The 7576-nt window shown below is 36.9% G+C and overlaps 1 long non-coding RNA gene across 1 annotated transcript; it reads right to left on the reverse strand.

The window, feature by feature from the left end:
* Positions 1 to 1459: 1459 nt before the first annotated feature.
* LOC122808088 lies at positions 1460 to 7148 on the reverse strand. Its single transcript, XR_006365786.1, has 3 exons — positions 7078 to 7148; positions 4518 to 4639; positions 1460 to 1634 (listed from the first exon to the last, which is right to left on the reverse strand). It is a non-coding gene; the product is annotated as an uncharacterized LOC122808088 (long non-coding RNA).
* Between the last annotated feature and the right edge of the window lie 428 nt (positions 7149 to 7576).

Below are 7576 nucleotides of genomic sequence, written 5' to 3' on the forward strand. Positions count from 1 at the left end.
TTTTTCATTGTGCGTATGTGTGTGTGTGTGTGTGTGTGTGTGTGTGTGTGTGTGTGTGTGTGTAATACCCCAATTAGCGGTACTGTCTAGTTTAGTAACTTGGTCAGAAGCAAACCCTAAACCCTAATTATTGGCAGGCAAGTGCCTTAAACCTCCACATAAACAGCCTGAATGTTTTTCTTTTGTAAATTGCTGAGGATTACAGTCAGTTAATGTCAGTCACAGAGTTTCTTAGTTGCATTGTCAGTGGTGCAATCGGTAGCACACTTAATTTTGGTGCAGAATGTTGTCGATTCCCTTCCCACACCAGGTAGATCGATTGTTGTAACTACTGTACAGTGTAAACAGTGTGTATGCAGAGGGGTGCTGCACTCCAGAATATGTCATGCTTTGTGTAAGAGCCTACTAACTCTGAACCTGTTGTCAATTCGCCAGACATTCCCTGTTGCATACCACCAGTATACCATTTTTTTAACTGTAACATGGGCAATGTATTCTTCAAGGGCAGCAGACACTGAATTTGCTGATGAAGCACTGAAATGCTAAATTGTTTGCCAGCAGTAAGCTCTGCATTAATAATAATTCTCTTTAATGTGGAATTATTCAGATGGCATTTACTTCTGCATATATAGTGCGTATCGACTGATGATGGTGGATTACAATGACAGCAGTCTGAGTGGCCTCTTATGGTTGAAGTGTTCTGAAATAGGTTGCTTTGTTATTATTCGTTCATAGATCTTGTTTCACTGCTACTGGAAGAAAATATCAAAACTACCAGTCACTCTAACACTTATTGCTGTATTAAACAAGGAATATAGCTTAATACAATCAGGAAGGAGAATCAGCAACACATACATTTATGCTTGGCCCTAAAACATGTGCAGTGGCCCCATAGTGTAAAAATATCCCAAAGGTACATTTAATCTACCACTGGCCAGATGCATTTTCAATGAAAGTGGACTTCAATGCAGTTTTAATGAATGCGAGTTTCCAGGGCAGAGAAGTTTACTGTTGCTCATGCTAAGTCTGTTTTCATTTTGCGACTGTATTTTTCATTTAGTAAATTGCTATCACTGTTTATGCTATAAAATTTTAAATAAATGTTTTAAATTAACCAAGTATCTGTGATCATTGTTGAAGTAAAGAAAAATTAATACACACTGAAAGGTTTGAACAGTGTTTATGGTAATCAGGGAGTTAGAAACAAGTAATGGGATAACTGGAATGGTTGTCGGGGGGGGCCCTGATCCATTACCTTGCCTAGGGCCCCATTTGACCATGATAAGGGTCTGGAGAGATAGATATAAGCCTAAAGATACAGTTTGCAAACAAATTAAATTTGTGCTAAGTCAAAATCAACACATTGCAAAGTAAAAATGTTGTTATAACAAATTAATACAACATACAGTAGCTAAAACAATCTTGCTGCATACATAGATTCAAAAATACTTGCCTGAGAGATGATACATTAGGGGGTTATTCAGAACAATACATCAGTATCACACAGCTGTATCAGGGAAGTTGGTTGATCCTATAGGCTGATCTCGCATAAGTAAGGAATTGTATAGCTGAATTTTCTCTGCAAATCCTGGGAACAGCCATCAGCCCATTATTTGATTTTTTAATTGGTTTCACTAGGACATAAAGAAGATACTTTCATTCAGGTAGACCATGTCTAGGCTTCATAATGCCAACATCTTTAGAACCTTATCTTAAAGATCATACTTGGTAGAGAAAGTCTTACAGAGGCACAGGAGGGATTTGACTGGGATAGAGGAGTCAATAACATTCTGGCTATGCAATTACATTCAGCCAAGGTCATCCTTCAGAAGCCCAAGATAAGATACATTGACAGTAGTAAAAATCAAACCACATTCAGCCAAGGCCATCCTTCCACAGCCCAAGACAAGATAACATGTACAGTAGAAAAGATGACACACTAGAGCATGAATCACTGCTGCAAGGTCCAACAATAGTATTAGGTGTTTAATAGAGGTGGTACTCTTAACATGATAGATTTCTTGACAGCTACAGACACTAACACTTATAGGTTCATAGGGGATTACTAGGCTAATGGCTTAAAGGCCCTTACAAGCTTAACCAATGTAACCCAATTTTACCCAATATATGGCCCCTAGGGGCAAGATGATGACATGAATGTGTGTGTCTATGCATTCAGTATCTTACAGGTTTCCCCTGTCCATAAGGGACATAGGCACTATCCCAGGTGTGAATTTGTAATTCTTCATCCATTGATACAAACTACATTTGAAGAGGGCCAGGGAAGGGCTCTGCTTAACATGAGTAGAAAGCCTGTTGCAAAGAAGTAGCAATCTCTGTGTCACATATCTGTCTCTTCAGCATGGTTTGTTTGGGTCGCTAAGTTTAGATCTCTAGATTGGCTGACCCTCATACTGTTTAACTTGCGGATGCATAGCAGCTCAATCAGGACTGGATCTGTAAGTGCTTTGTAGGTCAGTCATAGGTCACCCTTAATAGTCAGTAGGAGACAGAGTTAAGGGACAGGACTTTTAAGTCTATCCGCATAGTTCATGCTGTTTACACCCTTTATTTTCTTTGTGACAAACCTCTGAGGTCATTCCAGCTGCTGTAAGTAACTAGTCAAGTGCATGTCAAATGATGCATTGTGCTCAGTTATTGATAGAATGAGGGCTAGTACAGTGGGACTATAATTTCCTTGGATCATGATGCCATACCTTTACTTATAAGTTGTGCACATAAAAGGATTTCCTCACCACTGTGGACACATGGTGCTCAAAGTTTGGGTTACTATCTATCTGCGTACCTAGACCTCTCATTTCTGAGTCCCCTCTAAGAGGCATGCTATTGATGTTTTAATTTGCAGGGGTATTTTACTTCCCAAAAGGTATGATAATGCATGTTTTGCACTTAATTTTAGGCCATGGTTCTGGCACCAATCATTTTTCTGATCTAGACCCTCCTGGAGGATATCTATACCATTGGGTTATTCAGTGATTGCCCCCAACTTGTAGACATTGGCAAACTTTGTCATCCAGAGGCCTTACACATTTGCCTTGACTTCAGAAAAGTATATTGCAAACAGGAGTGGTACCAGTACTGAGTCCTGTGACACACCAGTAGTAACTGGCCTCTTTCTGGATCTAGATTCACCCACTTTAACCACATATGTTCTGTCCATGAGCCAACTGGCTATCCATCTGATGACATAGGGATTTATGCCCAGTTTTGGGAGTTTATTTATAATACTTGAATGGGGAATTGTTTCAAATGCCTTGGCCAGTGGAGGTAGGTGGTATATACTATTTTACCCTCATCCATGGCCTTAGTGACTTTCTCAAAGAACTCAATCAAATTCAGTAGGCATGATGATCTGCCCTTGACAAAGTGGGAAGTACTGGCTTATTACTGAGCAGTACAGCTAGGTTTCACACAATATATTCATGTTTTTATTTATTTATATGTAAGAACTTAGGATATGATCTTCTCCTTGTAAAAGTAAAGAGAGAAATGAATAAAGTTTGAGAAGTATGAACAATGGCGCACACAAGCATTATCTCAGACTATGTGGTTGAAATGCTGATCACTATTAAGTATTATACTCTCAGATATGGCAATGAAGTATTCAGCTATCTGTGTACAGGGTAGTATAACAGGTATTACACATATACCAGAACTTGTTGGGATTGCTTTTATTATGTTCTGATGGGCAGGGAAGTATTGTCTCTTGCTGTTTAGCAACATGACCTTGACATCAATTGTTTTCATTCATTTTGTCAAATAAAACACTTCCTGATTCCAGGGACTTTAGCATACAAGTCCTGCCAGTCAATAACTGTTTCTTTATTTTCCAGCAATACCATATTCATTACTTCAATAATGATGATTATCCATCTTAGCTATTAGGGCCATAGATTAGATTCATAGCTAATTACTAAGCTAGCTGCCGTTGTGAACCATGTTAAGCCTAGCCAATTTTCCTTCCAAAGGTGAAAATTAAACACGGTATCTTGGATCTTTGAGTTAAACTCTGTAACCATTATACCGTCTCCAAAACCTTTAAGTGAATATTAGGCTAATTTCCCTGAACAGCCATTTTTAAGCCTAGCCAATAATGTAAGGTCAAAATCAAAACATGTACCTTGTGTCTATGAGGAAAAATCCTTAACCATTATGCCAAAACCAGTTGCCCCTTTTTTCTTTTGTGTTCAATCTTTCCCATCATCATTGTCTTCTCTAGTGAATTTTGTCTTGACATTATGTGGGCAAAGTATTTGAGATTTAGTTTTAGTATAAAATCTTCCAGTCTCTGGATTTATTTCCTTACATAGACTGATTCGATCATCTTGAAGTCCAAGGATTTTTCAAATGTTTTTACCAACACCATTGTTTTCTACTGTGCACATCCTTACTAATAGTCCAACTGTTATAGCCATTTGTTTTCACTGGAAAAATCATAACTTTGACTATAGAAATATTTGATAACAATTTGATATCTTTGCTCTTTAAAATCTTACCTGAATTTGCCATAGTTTTCCTTCAAAGAAACAAGATCATTTTAATTTCATGACTGAAATAATCATCTGCAGACATCTTCGAACCCAGGAAAATAAGATCTGTCACTTTCTCTACTTCTTACCTATTTGCAAAAAAAAAAAAAAATCATAAGGCTAAGTGATATATTACGTAGAGGAGCTAGTCAGTGTTTGCACTTTTTTATACTTTCAACCTTCAGAGTGGTTTCATTTTTTAACATTTCTCCTGTCAGGATTGATTCCACCATCTGATCCTTCTAAGCAAACATTATGCATGATATCCCTACTTCTCGTAAGAACTTGCCACTGTTTGTTATATTTGCTTTCTCTACTTTCAAAGAGATATTGGTAATTTGATCTCTCATACCTGTGCTCCTCCTAAAATCAGCTTGTATATCTAATGGTTCTTAGTCCATATATTGCTGGAGCCTGGCTTGTAGAATTTTGACTATTACTTTGCTAACATGCGAAACAAATACAGTTGTTTGATAATTCAAGCACTCTTTAACATTGCCCTAATTTTGTATTGGAATATTAGTTGAACTTCTCCCATCCAACTGGCCACTGTTGTGTTACACAAATTTGCTGACAAATTCCTAAGAGCACTATAACAACATAATTTCTCAGTATTTTAAACAATTCGGTAGAACTCCATCCCTTCCTGCAACCTTATAAACAAGGCTTTCCAGGGTTCATTTTACTTGAGTCTCCAAGATGTTTCACTCTACATCAGAGAACATACCACTGTATATATTAGCGGTTACAGGTCATTCTTTTGTACTTCTGTACATTCCTGCTGCCTCTTTTTACTATCTTCTAGTTCTGCTAGGTCCCTCACATTTTTGACATTTTTTCCTCCTCATTTTTATCTGGAAGTCTCACTTGATATCGCCATTTCTGTTGAAGAGATCTCTAGTCTCTCCAATTATATTACTCTTGGGTCATCGGTGAACCCTTTAATGTTATTTTCTTTATTATGGAGAATATGAAATATTACTTGAAGACACACTAACAACAACACTCAAACTAAGAAAAGAATCAAAGCTGCGTCACGCCAGATTCTGACAGTAAAAACTTTAATAAACTAAGTCTAGCTGGTCTAACATATGTAGAAGGCTGAGCATGAAACACAAGGGGCCATATAAACACCCCCTTAGAGTCACAATTACATGAGCTTGGACATCCTGTCACCTTGCCATACCCTTCAGTACTAACATAAGGATCGTCATGAGCAAATTTAAAATATTTACATTTACCACATTTAGACATTCTAGCTGTGGATTGATAATTTGCAGTTTAGTTCTGTCCTTTTTTGAGCCGATTTTTCAAGTTTTTACCTCTACTAAAGGTTACAACCAGCGTGTCCCTGAAGTTCACCTTCAAGTCCTGATAAAATGTCAAACTCCAGGTTTTTCTAAGTACATCAAGTATAGGAGGGGTGTCCCTATTGAAAGGCAATACCATAGATCACTGTTTGTCATTGTTGTTAGTCACTAACTTCTTCGCCAGGTCTTTATTATTGCCACACAAAATGGGACAAAACTTGTTTTTCCTCCCTCTAATAATGTCTTCCTTGATATCACTAAGTAAGGAATGGGGGTACCTCCTGGTATGGAATATATCAACCAACTTCCCCAACTCATTTCTGAATATAAAAACCAAGAACACCCGTTCACAAAATGGAAGCATCCACCTGCCTCCAGGAAAAGAAAGTGGTTTAATTCAGTCACTCCTGTTAGACTGCAAAAACAAAATTTTGTATTTCCACAATGTTATATCTGAACAAATCAACAGCAACCTTGGCAAGTACAAACCACTATTTATTCATAAAAAATGATAAGCACTTTTGTTTCATACAAAAAGAAACTTCATCATCTAAAAATGTTAGCACCAAACCTTCAGCTTTATATACACCCCTTAAAACTGTCAATCATTACCAAAACATATTAAGACAGACACCCATTCCACTGATGATTAAAAATGCCATAAAAATCCTTTTTCTGCAGCAAGTCTACATAAAATAAAATATATACATATACATATAGCACGTTTATCTTTAAAAATTCCATATGTATTCATTCATATTTCAGTAGTGAAGCAAGTCATCTTTCCAATGCTTTCAGTTTTAAAATACTCCTAACTGAAGGCTGTCCATTCAAACCTGGCCAGCATATAGCATTCAAGTATAGCTGCCAGATAATTCATGTCTTTCTAATAATAAGGACCACGCTCTACCCCTTTCATTTAGCTGTAAACTTTCCAGTACTATAAATTTAAAACAATGTCCTTAATTTTCTGCACTGTGTTCTGACAGGGCATTTGTCTCTTTTTTAAGTTTAATATCTCTCACATGTTCATATATACATGACTTAAGCTTCCTGTCAGTTTTACCTATATGAAAACATGCACAACAACAGCATAAGGCACAATACACTCCCTTTCTGACAAACAAGAATATTTCGCTTGTAGTTTCACCTTATACCCATTAATGGTTACTTCTGAAGCCTCTATTACTGATGAATAATATAAGCAAAAAACACACCTTTTCAAAGTACCGTTGGTCTGTGAAACCACCTGTTTCTCAAACACATTTTTCAGATTCATCCCTTACCTGTAAACAATAATAGGGTTTTCAGTAATAAAATCACTTAAATCTTTATCAGATTTTAAGATATGCCAGTTTTTCATCAGTATACTAGTTATTTGGCTACTATTAACACAGAATGTGGTGATGAAAGAATTCTTATACTCTACAGCAATACTTTTTTCATTATTTCTAAAACTGCCCACAGAGACCAAATCCATATTATCAGTTGACAAAATTCCTTCCAGTTATGTAGGGTTTACATAATTTGAATAAACTGGTACCTCTCTTACAATGGGTAAAAAATGTCCCCTTTCTATTTTATTCAGAACATCCAGCATAATTTCATCTATTAGGGAGCAGGGACAGCCACATAAGAAACATACCTTTCAGAAGGTCACACTCGTCCAAGAAAAATTCCATAGTGGACACCATTCATGCCGCTCTGATGAACTGA

This window comes from Protopterus annectens, chromosome 8.part0 (assembly GCF_019279795.1).
Source record: "Protopterus annectens isolate FY-2018-M chromosome 8.part0, PAN1.0, whole genome shotgun sequence".
NCBI lineage: Eukaryota > Metazoa > Chordata > Ceratodontiformes > Protopteridae > Protopterus > Protopterus annectens.